We start from the raw sequence: 22158 nt of genomic DNA on the forward strand, positions 1-22158 counted from the left end.
AGCTTAGGCTATACAACGCCATAACTCATAGAGAATGAAGGACGATGCTCTGGGATTTAGTACGAGTAGTTTCTTCTCTCCCTGCGCCAATCTAGAATATTTTATTCTAGATTGGAGTGTTACTTGCAACTTTCAAATATTAGCATCACTTCCTTGCACTTGAATAATTTTGATGCAAACTATTTGCAGGGGTGTATTTAAAATGTCTGTTTACATATCACAGCCCAGTGTGTCTGTGAAGAGATTGGCCATCAGGAAGTAGCTAATTTTTCCAGGAGCCATTTAAGGGGGTTTTGGCATCTGATTAGGATACCCCTTGGACTCTTTTCTGTGGTATTATTCCGTTAACTTGTAGGAAAACCTGAGGCAGACACAGTGCTCGAAGGGTCATATGTCCCATCTGGCCTGAGAAAACCCTAGGATCCCCCAGGAGAAGCTGGAGGAAATGGCTAGGGAGAATAGTTTTGCATACCCTGCCACCAAAACGACTCAGACCTGGATTAACATCAAGAAATGGATTGGCAGATGAAAAAATTAAGCCCTTTGTAATTCAGCATGCATACACTAATGTATGTCAGTTATGGACACCAACAGCTTATTACCATAAAATACTCAGGACAGGTATGATTGATTGGTTGCTCTAAAAAGTTTGTTTGCATCCCTCACACAGAAGAACAATTTGGGTAAACCCGACATCTCAATGGTTACAATGTGAACTTCCCGTTTGCTACAATGTTAAGTATGACATTTTTTCTTCTTGTAAAAAGGTATCAAACTGTCCTGAAATGTTCTGGCAAAAAGCACCTTCAGTTGGACATTGTAAGCTTTAACAAAAACAAAAGATGACAGACCAAAAAGTGAAATGTTGCTTTATCCTTTCCAAACACAGAAGTGAGAGTGAATATTTCAGTTTTTTGGTAGTAAAGAAAAGTGACCCGTGTTAAAGGTCATGAGGTTTTAAAACAAGATTTCATAGGTATCCCTGCCCAATAGTTTGAGAACATGCAAAATCACACAATGTCCCAATTCAAGCCTAACTGAAATTGATTGTTATAAGATCATGATCTTTACCTCTGAGTAACTGAGTATATATCCATCAAAGACCATTTGAGATACCTTACCACTTTATAGTAAGAGCATTCCATTTTTTACCAGGTAAGGAGTTTCATTACACACATCAACACTATAGGACTTTCCAAAGGTTGTTCATTTTCACTAACAGACCATTGCTCAGGAGGATCAAGGGACTATATGCAGTCCTATCAATCTGCAGAAAAAAGTTCTGTACATTTTATGTTTTAAAAAAGTAACTTTGCCATCACCACAGTTCCAGGCGCTGGTACGCAGTGGAAAGGAAAACATTTTCCTTGACAGAAGCTATGCAAAAGTCAATTAAACCATTTTAAATCAATATTGTGAGTCATGTTGTTGGGGTGTTAAGTATAGCCTTTTAAAAAGAATGGTGTATAAGCACGTTGGGTTCTAGACCATCACGTGTTCTCTTTTTATTCATGACCGCACCACTGCACATTGTCCCTAACTTATTACACGGCTTAGTAGGATTCTCCATTCTGATTGGTAGATTTGGACATTCAAGGAGTTGTTCATTTTCACATATAAATGTCACTTATTCCTGGTTAGCAGTTATATAAGAGAGGTCCATAAAGATTGTTTGACATGATTGAATATTCACTGAATCTCCTCATAGCCATTAAACAGATTAGTGCAATAGGTTATCTGGTCTGACCTGATCAGTTCCAGTGAAAGCATTCTAACCCAAACAAGAGGCATGTGTTATGTCTAGTGAGCAAGCATGTTGAGCTGGACTGGAGTCTATCCAGAGGTAGCTACAGTGTGCTGAATATCTATTTTTATATTTTGCATGACATTTAATGTTGCTCTGCCCGTGAGTGGTTTGGTTTTTGACCCAGAAAAAGAACAGTGCAGCTATAGTCAGGAGTTCTAAATGGAGACGTCTGAAATATATTTGATCATTACATTACATTTCATTTAGCTGACGCTTTTATCCAAAGCGACTTACAATAAGTGCATTCGACCAAGAAGATACAAACTTGAAGAAAACAGAATCATATAAGTACATCAGGTTTCATGGAGCCAAACAATTTCAAGGCTTTAGATAAGCCAGTTAGTATATAGGTGCTTTGTTAGTATGTAAGTGCTTAGTTAGTATATAAGTGCTTAGTTAGTATCTACGTTCTTTTTTTCGAAAGAGATGAGTTTTCAGTCTGCTGTCCTGATGTCAATGGGGAGCTCATTCCACCATTTTGGAGCCAGGATAGCAAACCGACGTGTTTTTGCTGATGGGAACTTGGGTCCCCCTCGCAGTGAGGGTGCAGCGAGCCGTTTGGCTGATGCAGAGCGGAGTGCACGTGCTGGGGTGTATGGTTTAACCATGTCCTGGATGTAGGGAGGGCCAGAACCATTCACAGTATGGTACGCAAGTACCAGTGTCTTGAAGTGGTGTGGGAGAATTTAGGAAGGTTGAAGACCAGACGAGCTGCTGCATTCTGGATGAGCTGCAGAGGTCGGATGGCACATGCAGGTAGACCAGCCAGGAGGGAGTTGCAGTAGTCTAGGCGTGAGATGACGAGAGCCTGGACCAGAAGCTGCGTCGCTTTCTGGGTCAGGAGGGGACGTATCCTCCTGATGTTGTAAAGAGTGTATCTGTAGCAGCGGGTTGTTGCAGCGATGTTTGCAGTGAAGGACAGTTTGTTATCTAGGGTCACACCCAGATTCCTTGCAGTCTGAGTCGGGGAAACAACAGAGCGGCCGATGTTGATTATTAGGTAAAGAGTGGGACAATCTTTTCCCGGAAGAAAAAGCAGTTCAGTCTTGTCAAGGTTGAGCTTGAGGTGGCGAGCAGACATCTACTGAGACAGTGGTTCCCAACCTGGGGGGCGCGCCCCCCTTGGGGGGACGCCAAAGATCGCAGGGGGGGCGCCAGGCCTCAGATGATTTGAGGCTAAATATCATATTTAGATTTTTTTTATTTATTTATTTTTTACATATAATTGTAACGCAATTCAAGTTAGTAGCTATTATAGGCATAAAAAGACAGAAATGTATAATTCTTTCTTTAATAGAAATGTTTCTTCTGCCCATAAAGTGTCCAAACCAGGCTTTTCTGGATAAGCGCATTTTTAAAACATAGTCATTGTCCATGCCGGTTTCAGATTATTTGTCACAGTTGCTCCGATCAGATCGGTCTCCTCCATTTTGTAGATTATTTACGACTTTTGAATCCACATAAACACATCGGCAAAATCCGGCTTACTTTGAGCATGTGTTTTAAACAGTTTAATCCCTTTGTGAATTGTTTCCACTTGCGCCGCCCTTTAATTTCTTCATACAGCGGGAATCCAAATAAATTAATCCTGAGTCCAATAACCATCAAAGTCACTCGAATAGTGCTCCTTAATTACGCTTTCATCCTCCTTTCAACAAAATACTTCACATTCATCCAGTTTGTGACAGTAGTTTTGTAGCATTTTTTAGACCCCCCCCCGCAACTTCCAACAGGAGTCATTTGGGGGGGCTCTTGGGAAAAAAGTTTGGGAACCCCTGCACTGAGAGATGTCAGCTAGACAAGCAGATGTGTGCGACAACCTGGGTTTCAGAACGAGGAAAAGACCAAATTAATTGAGTGTCGTCAGCGTAGCAGTGGTATGAAAAACCATGCGGGCTAATGACAGATCCGAGCGAGTTTGTGTACAGAGAGAAGAGGAGGGGACCGAGGACAGAGCCTTGAGGGACCCCTGTAGATAATTGACACGGGTCGGACTCGGACCCTCTCCAAGTTACCCTGTAGGTGCGGTCTTTGAGGTATGAGGTGAGGAGGGAAAGTGCAGAGCCTGAAACTCCAAGTTCTTGGAGAGTGCGAAGGAGGATCTGATGGTTCACCGTGTCGAATGCAGCAGACCGGTCCAAAAGGATGATGACAGAGGAGAGGGAGGCTGCTTTAGCAGTGTGCAGTTCCTCAGAGACAGCAAGGAGAGCAGTTTCTGTGGAGTGACCTGCCTTGAAACCAGACTGGTGCGGATCAAGAAGGTTGTTCTGATGGAGATAACAGGAGAGTTGTTTAAAGACAGCGCGTTCAAGTGTTTTAGACAGGAACGGGAGGAGAGAGACAGGCCTGTAGTTTATAACATCGGACGGGTTGAGAGTGGGTTTCTTTAAGAGAGGGTTTACTCTTGCCTCCTTGAGACTGTTTGGAAAGTGACCAGAAGTTAGAGAAGTATTGATGAGATGGGTGAGAAACGGTAGAAAATCAGGAACGATAGTCTGAAGGAGGTTTGAGGGGATAGGGTCCAGAGGACAAGTGGTAGGACAGGCAGAGGTAATGAGGGTAAGAACCTCACTTGGAGAGAGAGGGGAAAAGGAGGTTAGTGTGTGGGTGAAAGGTGGGTCTGGTGACCCAGTGGTGAGTAAAGGTGAGTCAGAAAATGAAGAACGAATATCATCAACCTTTTTTTCAAAGTAGTTAACAAAGTTGCTTGGAAGAAGGGAGGAGGGGGAAGGGGCTCTGAGGGGGTCAAGGAGGGTGGAGAAGATAGAGAATAGTTTTTTGGGATTGGAGTAGGAGGAATGGATCTTATCTTGAAAGAAAGTGCTTTTTGCCTGAGAGATCGAAGAAGAGAAAGAGGAGAGGAGAGCCTGATAGGTTAGGAGTTTATCAGGGTGTTTGGATTTCCACCATTTCCGCTCAGCTGCCCGAAGGATGGTTCTATTAGCACGCAGTGCGTCATTTAGCCAGGGAGCAGGAGAGCAGGAGAGCCTGCCGAAATGTGAGAGGACAGAGAGAGTCCAGAGAGGATGAAAGAGTCGAGAGGAGAGTTTCTGCAGCAGAGTTTGGAGGCAGAAGTTGGAACGAGTCAGAGGAAGGGAGGGCTGAGAGCACCGATGAGGTAAGAGTAGAGGGGGAGAGGGAACGAAGGTTACGGTGGACAGGTGCAGAATTAGAAGAGATTAGTTTGTTATGTTTGGAAAGGGGTCGAGAGAATGATATGAAAAAGTGATCCGAGTTGTGAAGCGGGTTTACAGAGAGGTTAGAAGAAGTGCAGTTCCTTGAGAATATGAGATCAAGGACATTGCCAGCTTTATGAGTTGGTGGGGATGGAGACAGTGTGAAAGCAAAGGCGGTTAAAATAAATATTAATTCAGATATATTCCCTGTCTGGAGGTTGAAGTACAGTGGGATGGCCAGTTTCAGGGATGTGTGAGAGGAGATGATCTAATTCCTCCAGGAAGTCCCCCAAGGCGCCTGGTGGACGGTAGAGAACAACAATGGTTAATTGTATAGGATGGGTTACAGTAACAGCATGGAATTCAAAGGTGGAAGGAGGGACATTAGGTAGTTGGTAGAGGGAAAAGCTCCATTTGGGAGAGAGCAGGAGACCAGTGCCACCTCCTCTGCCAGTGGGTCTGGGTGTATGGGTGAAGGAATATGCTGTGGAGAGAGCTGCTGGGGTGGATGTGTTGGATGGAGTAATCCAGGTCTCAGTGAGAGCAAGGAAATCCAGATACTGCAGGGAAGCGTAGCCAGAAATGAAGTCAGCCAGGAACAGCTGACTGGCAGTTCCACAGGCCACCTGTAACTAGATGTTGGATCGCAGTGGAGCATGTGGGATAGATGATAGCAGGCTGGTTACAACGATTACGAGATGCACGGGGCCAGTAAAAATTGCGAGAGGACACATGAACAGGAATAGAGAATACACACATGTCTTAGCAAGAGGGGACAGAAAACACCAGAGATGCTTAGCACAGTTAAAGTAGGATTTGCCTCCTCTTTGCCTCCCTCGTGACTCCAACAGGACTCTATTGTCTTCGTCTGTCTGACGCTCCAGGAAAGTGCTGCCTAAGGCGCCGTTTACACGAGGAGAAAACGGCTTGTATCTGCATAGTTTCGCGTGCGTATAGCCCTATTATTTACACGAGGCTGATAGAAACTGACCCCACAAACGATAACGGGTCCCAAGGTGGATAGATTTGCAAACGAAACGCTCTGGGGGGTCAACCGAGTCCGTGTAATCACCTCTATACGAATATTTCCTGAAAAAATAACGATAGCCGCACCTCTCCTGCTCACTGCTGTAGCAACTATCAAAAATAGCTGTGTTAATTAAACGCACAAGGGGTTCTTGAATGAAATAATATTATAAAAGGCAAACCAGAATTGTTAACGCCCAATATACTCCTTAAACAAAATAAACAGAGTCAGATTTCATGCATTGATCCATTATATTGACAAAGGAGGATCTCACCCGGTGTTTGTAGAGAATATCTCTCTTTCTGAGCGGGTCCTCTCCACGGAGACGTGCTTCTTGGTCGGTCGATGCAATATCCACAGATTCGGTTTCTTTCAGTTAACTTCCCCGTTGAATTTATCCATATGCTGAGGAAATGACTATATCCCGCTGAATACCAGCAATCGCCACACACACTTCCTCCTGTCAGTAGCTACTGCTAGTGCTACTGCTACTGACCATGCTACAGATATTAGTGCAAAAATATACAGCTCCTCTACCACAACCATCAGCAACAAGTGGACATGGAGAATTACATGAACTACATGTTGCTAAATACACCGCGGGGCATGAACAGAAGGGTAGCCATTGCAACATTGCGGCGGGGCTGCTGGGCTGCCCTTCTTCGCTGCTTTTGGTGTATTTTGGCGGAAGTTACAGCGCCACTTACAGACCCGGCATATGTACTACAGCGTTTCCAGCGGCCTCGTTTGAACAGACACGTTAAATGAAACGAATGCATGTGAACGGAAGACTTTTTTGAATACGCATACTGTGCATAAACGCAAACGTTCCCGTGTGAGCGGGGCCTAAAATGGACACCAGTCCTGATTGAGTTGTCACAGCTGTGGGGCCACGCCCCTTTAATTAGTTAACTCTCTGCAGCTGATGGGCAGCAATAGGTAATTTAAACTGGATCACTCCTGAGTTCGTAATTAAACTTTTTAGTAGTTTACAATTACATTAAACCCTAGCTAATAAAGTTATGAGGTTAACCCTTAATACAGTTACCCCTAGTCAATAAAGCCCTTAGTATTCAACAAATGTTTAAATCAAAGTTAACCCTAACAACCAGTTAGTTCAGTTTTAAGGTTTCTGTAAAAATAAATGTCCCAAATTTCTGCCTGAAAATACTTTAGCTGTTTTGAGATTAAAATCACAATTTTAATCAGATGAACTACAGAACATTTGAACAGAGCACACTGAAACAGAGAAGTCTAAAAACAAAATGTTACTTATCACAGTTCTAGAAGTCAGCAGCTGTATATCATAAATCGCTTGCTTTCAAATAAACAAATACGTGTGATACTCAGTAATCTTATAGATTTATGATATTATAATCTACATTTAGGCAAACACATATTTCCCAAGTGAATGTGCTTTAGTGGCTGCAGTGACTAATAGTAATGTTTATTTCAAGAAAATTGTTCAGCAGGGGGGAATTGAGAGTGGGTGGTAACTTGCAAAACTAGTCGATCTTTTGATGTTTTTTCCAATTTCAAAAGCCCTGGTTACAGCTGAAATCACGGATAAGATGTTGAGGGCTTGTGTTGGAACTATTCCTGACAGCTAAGTCAGAGAAAATCTCTCCCACCAGTGAGCAGAAATGTTTACTTGTACTTTTCTGTATGACATCTTGATAGGACAAAACAACATTGTCTCTTTAGCCCTTGATATTTTACAACGTTTTTCTAAGGCTTTTTAAAGTAGTCACCTCTAGCCTGGAACTTACTGTTGCCTTTGTTATTGTTATATTTATTTATTGAATTAGGTTATGTCAGCATAAAGTAGAATTTAGTAAATGTAAAAAATGTGATTACTGTGCAGGCTTAGACAATTGAGGCAATCTGTACCTGAGTTCAGCCAAAAAGAGAAGAAGATAATAGGGATATTTAACTCAACCAACACAATCAGTAATCCCTGCAAAAATACACTATTCAATACGTTCATGTTAATAATGAATCAATCATTTGTAAGGGGTCACTCATAGTGAAGAACCGACTGAAAATTATCTCCAAAATATATAGCCTTTGGCCCAGATTGTTAAATGGCCCAGAACTTTACTGTTTTGGTTCAGTCTAAAACCACTTTGCACGCACTCCCAGTCCAAAAGCTAGCTAGCAACTAGCTGGTAAATAACACATTTGAGTAGTTGGTGAAAACTCAAAGTCTGGTCTAAGAAGTGCCTTTAATCTGCGTTCTTTCTAATAGCCAGTAGGTTTACAGAAATAGGTCTAATGTCTCAGTTAAAAATGGTAAATGTTCTGTAAAGGCTAAAATCCCAAAGTTGCCTCCAGAGGGAGTTTGTCTCCCACAACCCCCGCTGCAGCACATATGAGAAAAATAGCTTTTTGAACATTAAAGCATCGAGACACAGTAGAGGCACAAAATACAAATATTAATCTGAAACTGAGCATAATAGGGCCTCTTCAAATAATTGACTTATACTGCTGGGGAATTCAACTTAACTACCTGTAAGAGAAAGATTTTCAGAGGCAGAAACTGTCAAAAATAACGATGTTGGTCAACAAATATTCCAACCATTCACTGAATCCAAAAGGCTTTTACCTGCTTATACACTAGATGCTGTAAAGACAGAAAATATTACCATAGCTTTTTGTATTTTAGTAATTTTTGAGGATCAAAATCCTGTGAAATTGTAGTAAGCCATCTATAACCAGGCAGTGTGTAAGGGAGTACTGCACTTGTCTTACAATGAATAATGACAATGACCTTTTTAATAAGATTCAACATTCATGGATGCAATTTGATTTTCCAGTATAATCCTCATAATAGCATTAATGTATTCACTGCATTATTCGTCAAAGATTTTTTTTTTTACATAAAATGTGTTTAAGCTATACAGCACATTCAGGACAGGCTGTATTTCTGATGAAAGTACATGCAGTTTAAATGTTTTTGACAGTTTCACTTGGGTGGCAATTTCCTTATCCCTACCAGCTGTTAAAATGGCATACTGCATTAACAGTGTGATGTTTAGTTCACAGGGTATTAACCAGGCTTATCCCTGAAGTGTCTGATGAGCTCCTTATCCCTGCTAACCCCCCTCTGATTCAGTATTTTGATTTGGAGGGCAGTTTCCGTTTCAAGACAATCGGAGAAAAAAGCTCAACCAGCACCAAACACAAACACACATTTAGCTAAATATAGTACAGTCGGCCACTGAAGCTCTCAGAAAGGTGGCTAATATTCAGATGTTCATTGAGTTCCTTTCAGCATGTGAACGGATTCTTCTTCTGCGTGCGCTTATAGCTTTATTAAATGATTCATGCATGACTCAGCTTGGAACAGTAGTATTTATGGGTTGAATTCAGCCTGACGAGGTAATTGCAGAGATATTGTATTTCCAAACAGAGAAAATTCTCAATGTTTGCGTCCTCTTTAAAGCCTAATAAGTGTTTGTCATTTGTAATTACATCCTCAAGTGGCACGCTGACATTTTTGCATTCAGTAAATTCCTACCGCCGCGCTAACTTTCGATTCAATCCACCCTCAAATTGTATGCCAGCTTTTGTCAGTAGATTTTAGCTTGAAGAAAAATAAAAGAAACACTGCAATTCTACTTTATATGCTAAAGATTTAGTCTAGGTAAGAATGCCTTATCTATATGCAAATGGTAAGTTATCAACTTCAATAACTGTTGAACGAGGTGTCTCCAAACATGCTATTGCCTTCATTTGTCAGGCTGCCAGGGTGGCCCCGTTTCCAATGCAAACGTTCAATCTTGAGGGAGATGGCAGCAAACACAGATAAATAGCCCGTGGAAAAGAAGGAGAGGATAGTTAAGGAGCTCAAAATGCCAGTGATGATAATGAGTGTTGTTTGTGTTGCCCACTTCATCTTTATAGCAAAGAGAACTGAAAACATCTCTGTAATGCTAATTGAAACAATTTTCCTGCGCCGTTTTACCAAAGAATAGCAAGTCTGTCCTTGAGAGGATCCTGAGACACAAAACATTGTTCAACAAATATCTGCAAAGCAAAAAGGGGCAAGTATCATTTGAAAATATCAGCTGTAAATTCTTATTGTATCTTATCTTCATATTGTAAAGATGGTATTTCCTGTGGCCAATGAGCAGTGTGTGGAAGAGAAACTCCCTCTGGAGGGATATTTGGGGTTGTAGCCTTTACATACCATTGACATGCACAGAAACCTATAAAACACTACAGGAAAGGGAAAACCCCAACAAGCAACCTCTTTAAACACCTCTGCCTTTTTTGTATCCTTCCAACTTGTTTGGGACATACAGGTTTGTTGTGGGGGGGTGCACGGACTTGGTCGCCAACACACGCCTGCTGGGAAGAGCCTGGCTGCATATTCTTCCATCTGTCTGCCTGCAGAAACTCCATCCATAAAGGCGAATTGTGAGAGAAATCCAAAAGGGAAAGAGTCTCTTTTTTTCCAGCCTCTTTGAATGTCAGGCAGCGGAATATATCTAATGCACTTGAAGGCAAAAATGGTCGAGATCCAACAAGTCTGAGGCAGATGATTTGAGCCTTAGAAGCCCTGAGAGCTATAGTCCTTATCTGGTCCTCTTTCCCCCAGCAGACGGCAACTGTATGAATGTCTCCTCCAATCATCTGTGCTGAAAACGCTCTTATCTTCGCCGCGCCGCATACCTTCTTCCTGCACTCACAAAATTGAGCCACAACTCATTTGACTCATGTTCCAATCCCGATATGTGATATGTGATATATCTATTTGGAAGAATAGGCACTTGATATTTTTCTTATTAACGCTCGTGATGGCAGAGACTTACATTTTGTATGTACTGTAAAGGTCAAAGTACGGCAAATTACATGGGGATGTTCCCATAGGACATTTTCTCTCATTATTACATTCATAAAAACTAATAATTTAAACAACATCTTTACCTCTTATTTAATCAATAACACCATAGAGTTGTGCTATTAGACTGTTGTAAGAACTCAAACAACAACATCAATCAATAGCATGAGGAAGATTCATGCTTTGAAGTATTGTAGTGGCTTAATTTTGTTACAGTTGAGTACTGACTTATATCCTCTGCATGCCTCCTGCGAGGGTTATTAACAAAGGTAGGGTTTATCACCATGCACTCCCGCAAATAAAACAAAGGGAGAAATGTGCTTGTAGCGGTGTAACACACTACATCACTGTAATTGAGTGTATACAGGCAGAGCAGGAACACGTTGCGTGGCCACATTGAAACACAAGTACTGCAGATGTGTGCGCACACATACATGCAGCTCAAAGTAAAAATGATGATATGAACTCAAACTGCAAGACGCAGCTAACTGTTCATTTATTTTTCTGTCATTTGGAGCAAGTATTCCTTTTCGTTTGGTATTTGTTTTAGCTCAAAAGAAAATTGCGAGCAGGGCAAGTTGGATTTTATAACACATTTCTACACAAGACAATTCAAAGTGCTTTACAAAAAGCATAAAGATATAGTGCAGAAATATCATAAAATGACATTTAATTGAATTAAAACAGTAATTAAAAGAGAATACAAATAAAACAAGCTTAAATTGAATAAATTACATATTATGAAGGTAGATATGGTGCAAAATGCGAGAGCTTGTAAAACCTGATGTGAGCACTTGCAGAAAAGAAATCTGAGCCTGTGTGCATATATTTACACTTGTATAAAATATCCACGTATCTGTGAACCAAATTTGAAGTCACAGAAGAAAAATGAACTTAGTGATGAAATGTTCACTATTTTTTAAATATATTTTCAATTACAACTGCAACTTGGTTATTACAACCTCTCAAATCAGTAATTACAACTTCACGAATCTGCTCTGTGGCAGTATAAATCGACGAATCTGCGGCCTTGACTTTTGCTACACTTCTTGCGATGAATGTGTCGCTAAAGTAATTTTCACCTGTAGATGTGGGGGAGGGGGGTTTGGGGGGAGGGGGGTTTGGAGGGAGGGGGGTTGGAGCGAAGGGGCGGAGCTATCAGAATGACGAGACGCAAGCTTGAGTCAGTCACACACACAAGTCACAGCCATAGTCTATTGCCCCTTTCACACCAACGCAGCTCCCGTTCTAGCTCAACAACCACAATGGGGGATTGCGTGCGTCGGATCGATGATCTTGTTGCTTTTAATCATACTAAGCCAGATTAAATTAAATAACTACTTCTCCAACCTTATACTTTTCTCCAGAGTGCCGTGGTTCATTGTTTATTCATGTGTTTCAGCGGCATTTACTGACCGCTGCAGTGCTGCTCGTCCACTGGTGTTTATTCTCCCGTTAACTCACAGCAACGGCCGCTGTAAAGTATTCATTGACGCTGTTTGGCATCACAACGCTGTCATGAAAGTTTCTCTGGTATAAAATGGGGGATGTTAGCATAGCAACCGAAGCTAAACTGACTATCTTGACTACTTGTTGTTGCTATCCTATTGTGGCATAAGCCGTTTTCTACAGGCACATTTTACCAGCGTATTTTTCATTATGATTCTACTTGTGATAGTCGGACATGACAACCTGTGCAGCCCATGTATTGATTCCATCCGATAGCTGCTATAATACAAAACGTCTGCCTGCTCTCCACAATGATCAATAACAGCGAACGGATGGTCAAAGTAAGGTACAAATAAACAGAATCACACGAAGCTTGGTTAGTGTTGCCTGACTTTATAACGTTTTTTTTTTTTTATAAGTGTGTGGTTGCGTTCTAGAAACTTTGCTCAGCGCTACTGCTTGTTTCAACTTGTATTTGCCGTACTCTCCATAAACTGTTAGCTCAGCGTGACGTATGCGGTTCTTGCCTCTAGACCGACCATTTTTTCGAGCTTGGTAAGAACCGGTTGTCGGGGAAAAGAGCCGGCTCCACTGCGGCGTGAACAGGAAAAACGAGGGGTTACGTTTGGTAACCCTTGTTATATAAACACAGGCGGAGCCCTCTACTGGACTCTATGGGTACTCCCCTCGATCCTATCATGTAAGCATTCATCCACTGAGACTTTCTAGACGTAGTCGGCCCCGGGGCGGGCCTACCTGAATGCGCGCGCATCTCACCGCATAAAAGGAGGCCTCGCCTCTTTACTGTCATCCTTTACTTCTCTTCAGCAAGCAGCATAGGACAGACAGGGCCCCTGAGTAGAGGGCTCCGCCTGTGTTTATATAACAAGGGTTACCATACGTAACCCCTCGTTGTATCTCTCACAGGCTGTATACACGCGCTGTCGTCCCACAAAAACACTGTTCCATCTCACTGTTTCTGACCGGCTTTCTGGTTAGCAGCCGCTGCGCCTCACTCACCTCTCCCTCGGTCGTAACCCACTGCCCACTGACCCACAGCCCCCCCCTCCCTCCTCACCAGTCCTGCGTTGCCCCCGCAAGCACAGACGATGAAAAGGAGCCAGACATGTCCAAGAGATAAAACTTTATGAAGGGACCTGGCGTAGACCAAGACGCCGCCGTGTATATGTCCTCCACACTCACGCCGTTAAATAAGGCTGTTGACACAGCCATGGCTCGTGTAGAGTATGCACGGACCCCCGTGAGGAAGACTCTCCCCACCTGTCCGTAGGCATGTGCAATGCCTACTATTCTATAATGAATGTATCCACATTACATTTACAATGCATGTCATTCAGCTGGAACAATAAACCATGAAGATACAAAGTCAAAGTAGTGGCTTTAACTAACACAAACCTTTCTATGTGTCACGTACGGTAGTGAGTTTTATTTAAATGTTTTCATTGGCCAAGGTGCAGTAGGTTTTCAGTTTGAGATGGAAGATGACTGCTTTTCTGAGATCAACGGTGAGCTTGTTCCACCATTTGGGAGCCAGAATAACAAACAGGTGTCATTTTTGGAGGGTTACCTGGGTCCCAATCACAGTGAGGGAGTAGCCTGCCGATTGGCTGATGCGGAGCAAAGTCCACATGCTGCTCGTTTCACAGTGGGGAGTGGGGCAGGGTGTACCCAAATGCAGTAAATACAATGGAGGCATGTATAACAAAAACGAAATTAAGCTTTATTGAACTAAAGCTGATTGGAAAAACTGAAAAAACACAAATAGAACCAGGCAATGACATAAAAAGCTTAGTAAAATAAACAAAACAAGGAACAATCCGGGATGACACTGAGGAACACAGGTAGGACATTCATGGGGGGCACACAATGAAAAACGAACCGACAGAGAACACTAGGCAAGACAGGGATATATGCTCACAGGACTAATAACAGCGACAAGTCACAGCTGGAGAGGACAGGCAAAAACACAAGGGCAGCAGGTGATGAGACACAGGTGGGTCGGATCAGGGCGGGGCACATCTATGGTTTTTCCAACCCAGTATATCCCACGACATGTCAATTTGACAGCTATTGTCGCTACAAAGTAGATTGATGAAAATAACAATATGCAACCTATATGAGTGTACAGTATGTACTTTGTTACTTTGCCCAAGACCTCTGTAATGTTTTTCACCATGGCTGACATTTGGCTGAAAAACAGCCCATATCGGTTTTTTCCAAGCTACAGTAGACGTGACTGTGTCAGCATTGTTAACGTGGGGACGTTCTCTTTATAAATCTATGACGCAATCACGCAGAGCTACGCTTATTTGGAAATGGGCGTGGTTGAAGCTAAACTGGGTTGAAAAAACGATAGTAAAGCAGGAAAAAAAACACAAACACTGGAAGTAAAGACATGACACAACACAAGGACAAAATATATTTCAATGTATTACCTTAAAAAAAGAAAGAAGGAAATAATTAGACAGGTGAAGGGGATTATTTATTTTTTACACAGAAAAGTTAGTTCATGCTACATATGAAGCGGACTCAGCAGCTGGGGTGACTCCTATTTTTCCCATTAAACAGACAAATACAACATAAAAACATACTTGATTAAAACAGGATGGAGCAACAATACTTGTCTTTGTTATGCTTTGCCAACCTTCCTCAACTTAGGTTTACATAGATTTTTTTATTTCTCCAAACAGCAGGTTCTTTTACACTTGATATACTGTTGTCATTTTTTCAACACCCTTCACAAATTAAAAGTTTATAGAAACTTTAATCTCCACACACCTATTTCAAAATGATAACTGTTCTAGCATCCCCAGCTTAAGGTTTGATGTGTTTGGGACGGGTTTCCTGATTTGTAGAATGTAATTGAAGAATGTCTTCCAGTTTTCTTTTTTTAGTAAATGATTATAAAAACATGGGACCAGTAAGAAACAGTTTGACCTCTTAAGTAGTTTTACTATGAGTAAAAGTAGTAGTAGTAGTAGAATCAAATAAAAGTGTATTTACATAGCCTAATATCACAAAACACGTCTGCCTCAGTGGGTTTTACAGATCAACAAACATGAATGACAGTGCTAAAAGATAAATTAAATTACCAGAAAACAATGAAAAGACAAGATAGTGTAGAATACATAACAAATTAAAAAACACAATGAAATACCATAAAATGTTGGACCCAGGAGGACAAACATAGTGAATTATCTGAAACGAGCTCTAACTATGAGCTTTATTACAATGTAAGGTCTTCCACAAGCAGTAAGCATTAGCAAAATGTGTTTTTCATTCTGGGCCTTGGTCTAAAATACAAGTCTTTGCACTGAGTGAGGTCATAGGAGGATGTGTCATTGAGGGAAGGCCAGTGTTTTCTAATAACAAAGGGATAAGAGTACATTATTGTGTTTTCTCTTAATCTTGGTCTTTAGCCCCACCCTCCCACAAACACACACACTCCCACACAATGCTACCCACTTGCAGCTATTTATCTCCAACCAAGGGCATGAAATCAATCTCAATATCCATACACAGCTTGCATGAGTTCACTACTCAGAGTAAAACGTGCATCCTGAGAGGTGCCATCAAAGTGACGCTCACATGACAATAACAGCAAGCTTAATTTACCAGAGACATGTCCTCTTCATCGTACAGAGCGAGGCCCCCGGAGTACTCAAGGTTACCCTCTATCGCTGGGAGCAATCATTACGGTGAGACGGGGGTGGGGGGGGACAAATCTACGGAGCCGGCTCTATTCCCCAGCATCACAGCTCACCTGTTTGTTGATATGGAAACGATCTGAGGTTGTCACGGCAAGGCAAGCATCTTTTTCAGACCTTTCTCTCCGCACATTCAGCACATTTATTTCACATTAACACTTAAACATGCCTGGCAGCTCCCCTGGTGTGCCCCCCCCCCCCATGCACTTATAGGAGGCATATCATAACACAGGGATGTCCATCAAAGCATTCATAGTGCTTATGTCTCTCAGCACTATTAATATAATATGGAAAGAGTTAGCAATTTTTGTATTAAAATGCTAAATGGACAAAAACTGCTCTTATAGGCGGACTGCTCTTATAATAGACGAAAACGGCTCTTATAGACGGCATATAACACAGAGAGGTCCATTAAAGCATTCATTGTGCTTATGTCTCAGCACTATAAATACAATATTTAAAAAGTTCGCTTTTTATGTATTAACATGCTAAATGGACATAAACATGGACTGCTCTGTGAAATAGATGATGCATATTGCACTGGGCACTTTCCCCCTGCTTTTATTACACAATAACAGTCTTTGGGATGTATAAATTAAATGTTTGGGTTTAATAATGACAGAGAAGTAGATACATACCTTTCGGATTTTTCATTTCCTGTTCCATTTCCGCCTATTATTCATCCATCTTTAAGTCTATATGACAAGGATGGACAAAGGTGTTGATAACATCTTTGCTTTATTGCATGTCATGCCTGTCTGTGAACATATAGTCCACATTTGGGGACATTCTGATCATTATTTCTAGAGAAAGATGTGATAAAGCGGACACCATCCCTATACATTTTAACTATTTTTGGTTATGGAGAGGATCCAAATATCAACTAAACAAACACATATTGCAGTTAATTGTTTTTACACAACCATCAATTTGATAAACTAGAGGTTTTGATGTGATGAAAAAACATCAATCTGTTTTGTTCTAATTGGGGTAGGGATATCCTGAAATCAGGGTTGGGGTTACATTTCAAATGTAATTGCTAGTCACCTGTAAAATAAATGTAATCAGTAACCTAATATGAGAATCAAAATATAAAAGTAATGTAACCTGATTACTCTGTTACTTTTGGACAACCTCTATCAAATGCAAATCAAAACAATACGAGTGAAAATAAATATCAAGACGTTTTTTACTTTAGGTTATCATGTAAGACAACAGAAACATTTTACCTCACAAAAAAATATATTTAGTATCAAAAATGTGTCTCTGCTCAGATATTTTATGTATAGGAAAACCTGCCTTTCATGAAGCCTATTCAGGCTACACCAAAAATGAAACAAATGCTACAGTTAAAAAAAGCAGAAATCAAATCTGAGTTTACAGAAAATGCTCCGTTTTAGTTCAATCCATACAGGAAAACCATAAAGCAGATTCAGGCAGTAGGCGTATAGATTTACACTTAAAGTATTGCAGAACAGTACATTTTACAAAGAAGAAATCAAATCTGATCCTTTTACAACAAACACACTATGCTCTTTTTCGTTTTTATAGTAACACTATAATCCTGCTAGAAATCCCCAATCTTTTGAAATGTAGCAGTAATATGATGACGTCTTCTTTTATAACTGTAGGGGAATTCAGCTACCTACAGTATACTCAAATCAAATCAAAGTTTATTTATAAAGCACATTTAAAAGCGATTTTTGGTCGGGCCAAAGTGCTGTACATGTAATAAATACTACAATCACATAAAGACACATTACTACAATCACAATAAAAGACAATAAATGACAACAGATATATAAAAAACACAGGGAAAAGTCAGGAGTCGTGCTCCGCTCTGACTAAAAGGCCAGGGAGAAGAAGTGTGTTTTAAGAGTAGATTTAAAAACCCCTAGGGTCTGGGCCGACCTCACATGTAACTAATCCCGTTACATGTAATCCGTTACTCCCCAAGCCTTTTATCCTCAAAGGGTTTATTGAATTCTTCTACTTGATCCTTTCTCTGGCATTCCAAGCCTTTGCAATTAACAAGTCATTTGTGTTTCTTTATTGTGAACTTGCCAGGTGTCTGAAGTGGGTTCATTTCCTCCTGAGAGCTGTGGCCCGCTCTCCCTGACGCCTCCATTGATTATAGCAGCTGATAGGAGCGAGCCATCAGGGAGCTCATTCTCTGAACGCAACTCGCTGTTTGTTCCCCCGTGAGCCGGCTACGCTCTCTCTCAACTGGAAGGTTATGTGCCGGGTTGTTTATGTGTGTGTGTTATTTTTGGATATGTAGTCAGACAAGGAGAGAAAAAGAGAAAATCAGCTTCAACAGTGATGGTGTCAGACCCTCAGACAATCATTTTCCTCTTTACTTTCCTTGCTCCATGTTCCCTTTATCTTGAATGTTCCTTTGTATCCCTCCTTCTCAGGCTCGGGGAGTAACAGATACCATATAAGGGGATTATCAGGATACAAAAAAAGGTAACTATGTCATTACAGTTACATACTGACACAGATTACTGCTACATTTCTGAAAGTTGGGGATTACTAGCAGAGATACAATGTAACTAAAGAACTAGAGCATATTGTGTTTGTTGTAAAAGGATCATATTGTATTTCTTCTTTGTAAGCTTTACTGTTCTGTAGGCCTACTGCCTCAATGTGCTTTTCGGTTTTCACTTTCCTTGGTTTATTTGATCTTTTTTTAATTCAGTAGGTGAACCAATATGTTCATAAAATAGTGTGTGAGCTTAACTGTTTGCATTAAACTAAAACAGAGCATTTTCTTTTAGCTCAGATTGTATTTCTGCTTTTTTAAAGTGGACCTATCATGCTATATTTAAATGATATATTGTAAGGCCATACCTATATAAGGTATATTTTTACGTTTCTGTTTTCAAAATACCAAACAGATGCCATGCCTCATTTCGCTCTATGTGCTGTTTGCTGTCTACGGGTCTGATTCTGCTGACCACGCCCCCCTGCAGGAGAGGTGAGCCGTGCTCTGATCAGCTGCTGGGCTGTCAGAAGAGGGGGAGAAAAAGAGATCTCCGTCCTCCGTGTTTTATTATATAGAGTCGTTATTCATTTGTTTTAAAGCTCAATAAATAACAAAGAAGACCTTTGACCGGCACTTTTCTAATTTTGTCCGGAAGATTTCAACTTTAACGGACATCTTGACTGGCGAAAGAAACTGAAACTGAAACTCTGCCGCACGGTCCCCTCGTTCCTTGGAAGAGGCGGAGAGGTGGGTGTTTGTCATCTGCTGGTGGACTAACCGGAGAGAATTACAGTGCTTGCCTCGACGGGGAGGGATTGCATTGAATTAAAGCAGCGGGAGCAAACGCTTGCCTCGGGGAGGGAGAAAAAAAGCCACAGCGGAGAATAAACAGAAGGGTAACCATGGTAACTATGGGCGGGAAGTCTTCTTCGCTGCTTTTGTAGCAGATTACAGCGCCACTTACAGGCCTGGCATATGTACTACAGCGTCTCCAGCGCTTTCGAGCGGCAATGGCCGGCCGTGGCCCAACCCCACATTCCCCTGATAGGTGGAGAGTTGGCCCAATAGCCGTAGCGCCACTTCTGTGACGACATAGAAGTGTTCAAATCTAGATCAGTCTGTATCAGATCCGTTGCAGCCCCTTTTTTAGAGATTTGGGTATGGAGGAAAATAGAGAGGGTTGTGTTTTCTGACACTTGGTGAGTTCCCTGGAACACCGGGGACACATATTCATGTATAAAAGACGTACAAAAGTGCATTTTGCATGATAGGTCCCCTTTAAACTGTGGTATGTGCTCATGTGTTTCATTGATGGTATAGGCTACAGCCTGAATATTCTTAGTTTTTTTACAGGTAAAATGTAAGGTGACATAGGTGATCTCACTACGTTACTGAAGTAAACAAAGGAGTCCAATGAAGGCATTTCAGGCAGAGGGGGGGGGAGTGTTTTGGAGAGAAACTCTTCTGCAAAGTCAGCAAAGACTTTGGAATTGTAGTCTTTGCAGACCATTGACATGCACACAGACGTATAATAATAATAATAATTCCTTATATTATATTTGCAGTATAGAACAGACTACACAAGAAGAAAACCCCAAAAAGCATAATAGATCCTCATGCCCCCGCCCCCGGGGGCTTAACACAACAATATTCACGAAACTGTGTCTCAGGGCTTCTTAACATTTAACAACCTATTAATGTGTCATACCCACTTAACGGGAAGAAACTAAGCTAACTGACGATATGAACAATTTTTACTGAAACAAAACACAAGTCTAACGCCAAGTGTCTGAATTAGCACTAAGCGAAAGAGTGCTAGCGCACTTAGCACATAACTCACGGTAGAAATATTTTATACTTCCTCGGATCTGCACAAACAATTCCACAGATTCCAGAGGTATAAGTATCATCACTGTGCGACCAAAACTTGCGGCAGCGAAGGCGAAACCAGACAACACAACTTAGCTTTACGGGGCCAAAACGGCAAATACGTCTTACCTTTGCTGTTTTCTGATCAAAAGTTGTGTTCAATGGCATTAAAAAGCATAAAAACGCTGCTGAAGGTATATCCAATGTCTCTGTCTCACTTTGAAATGATTACTGATAGTCCATCATAACATTTATGTCAATAAGAGTAGTTTTCATATATAGCTGCTATGAGAGCTACGAGAGTGTATGAGAGCTTACGGTTGGGCATGCTGGCTGCGCATCACTCATTCACCAATGGTAATGTTTAGATGGATTTTAGGAATTTTCCCTCGATTCTATTGGCTCTAACGGTTCAAAAGTGGTGTCAATCATCAAAATCGACCGATGGGTTCCAGAGATATGGCAAATACACCCTAATGACCCCAGAAGTGGTTTTCTTTTTCTAAACCTCTCTAAAAAGGTCAAATTTAACTTGTTTTGCATCAATCTTGATACAGGGTACTAATTATATGTTATAGTTTGGATTCCTAAAGCTTTTTGTCTACTATCCCATCATTCAAGGGTGGTTTTCACTAAGTAATGGGTTTTCTTTTTGGACGGAAACTATAATTTTAAATGTTTTACTATGTTCAATCTGAATTTACTTTAAAATAAAAACATCTATATTGATTCTGACTTTTCTACATCCAACTCACAGGTTTATCATTGCTTTGAGAAAAAAGATTATTAATTTACCCCTTTTAGAAGTGAAGATATAGTCATTTGTTCTGGGAATCGAGCCTGAGACCTGAAAAACAGGCTTGGGGCTTAACAGGTTAAGTAACAGTTAGGAATTCAAAACAAATTCAAAAAATGTAAACGTATTTGCACATACCAAACTGTGAATCTGAATATACAATCATCTTAGGTGTACATTATTTATTACAGAGTGCAGACAAGGTGTGAAATGAGACTTAACTACATAACAACATGATTTCTGAGCTGAGAGTACTGTAATTCGAGTCCGCCGTAGTAATGGCTCAGGAGAGGGTGGGAGGTCTCGCCCCCTCACTAGCCGGGGGGATTCCGCAGCGCTTCAGTTGTTAATCTCCGGTGTTGGTCCAGTGAACAGCTCCATTTGTAGCATCAACTGTCTGAATGCACAGCTTGTTAGCGGCTCCGGGCCAGAGAGCTCACTGCGGTGCAGCAGGGACGCAGGCCGGGAAGCAGCAGGCCCACCGGCACCGCTGGCTCAGCTTTAATGACCATCACCGCAGACAGGTCGGACACTGGTTGGAGAGGAGGCGTGAGAGGCTTGAGATGGACAGAGACGGCAGATCCGGTCACAGCCAGATGCATCTCGGATGATATTAAAAATGAAAATGCAAAAGACAGATATCACAGGGTTTTCTGTCCATCAACTCTCTGCCGACTGCACAAAAGGCTGCAGGAACTGTCAAATGAATGTGGCCCCTGGGCTACAGAGGACCACTGTGAATGCTCCCAGATCAGAAGCATGAGACTTCTCTGGGAAAAGTTAGGTTAAGGAGAGCCAACGTAATCTGCGTGTTCTCAGAAACATGCCCATTCATTTGATTAAATATGAAATAGAAGGCTCTATAGTCAAAGATGGATCAACATGTGTACACTTATTGTCCCCGGGGGTCAAATCTTGCCGATCTTTAGTGATCCATGGACTTTTCCTGTCGTGCCATCATCAGATCAAAAC

At 41.4% G+C, this 22158-nt stretch overlaps 1 pseudogene; it reads right to left on the reverse strand.

The window, feature by feature from the left end:
• Positions 1–2241: 2241 nt before the first annotated feature.
• LOC117481259 lies at positions 2242–21788 on the reverse strand (annotated as a pseudogene).
• Between the last annotated feature and the right edge of the window lie 370 nt (positions 21789–22158).

This window comes from Trematomus bernacchii, unplaced genomic scaffold, assembly GCF_902827165.1.
Source record: "Trematomus bernacchii unplaced genomic scaffold, fTreBer1.1, whole genome shotgun sequence".
In the NCBI taxonomy this organism is placed as follows: Eukaryota; Metazoa; Chordata; class Actinopteri; order Perciformes; family Nototheniidae; genus Trematomus; species Trematomus bernacchii.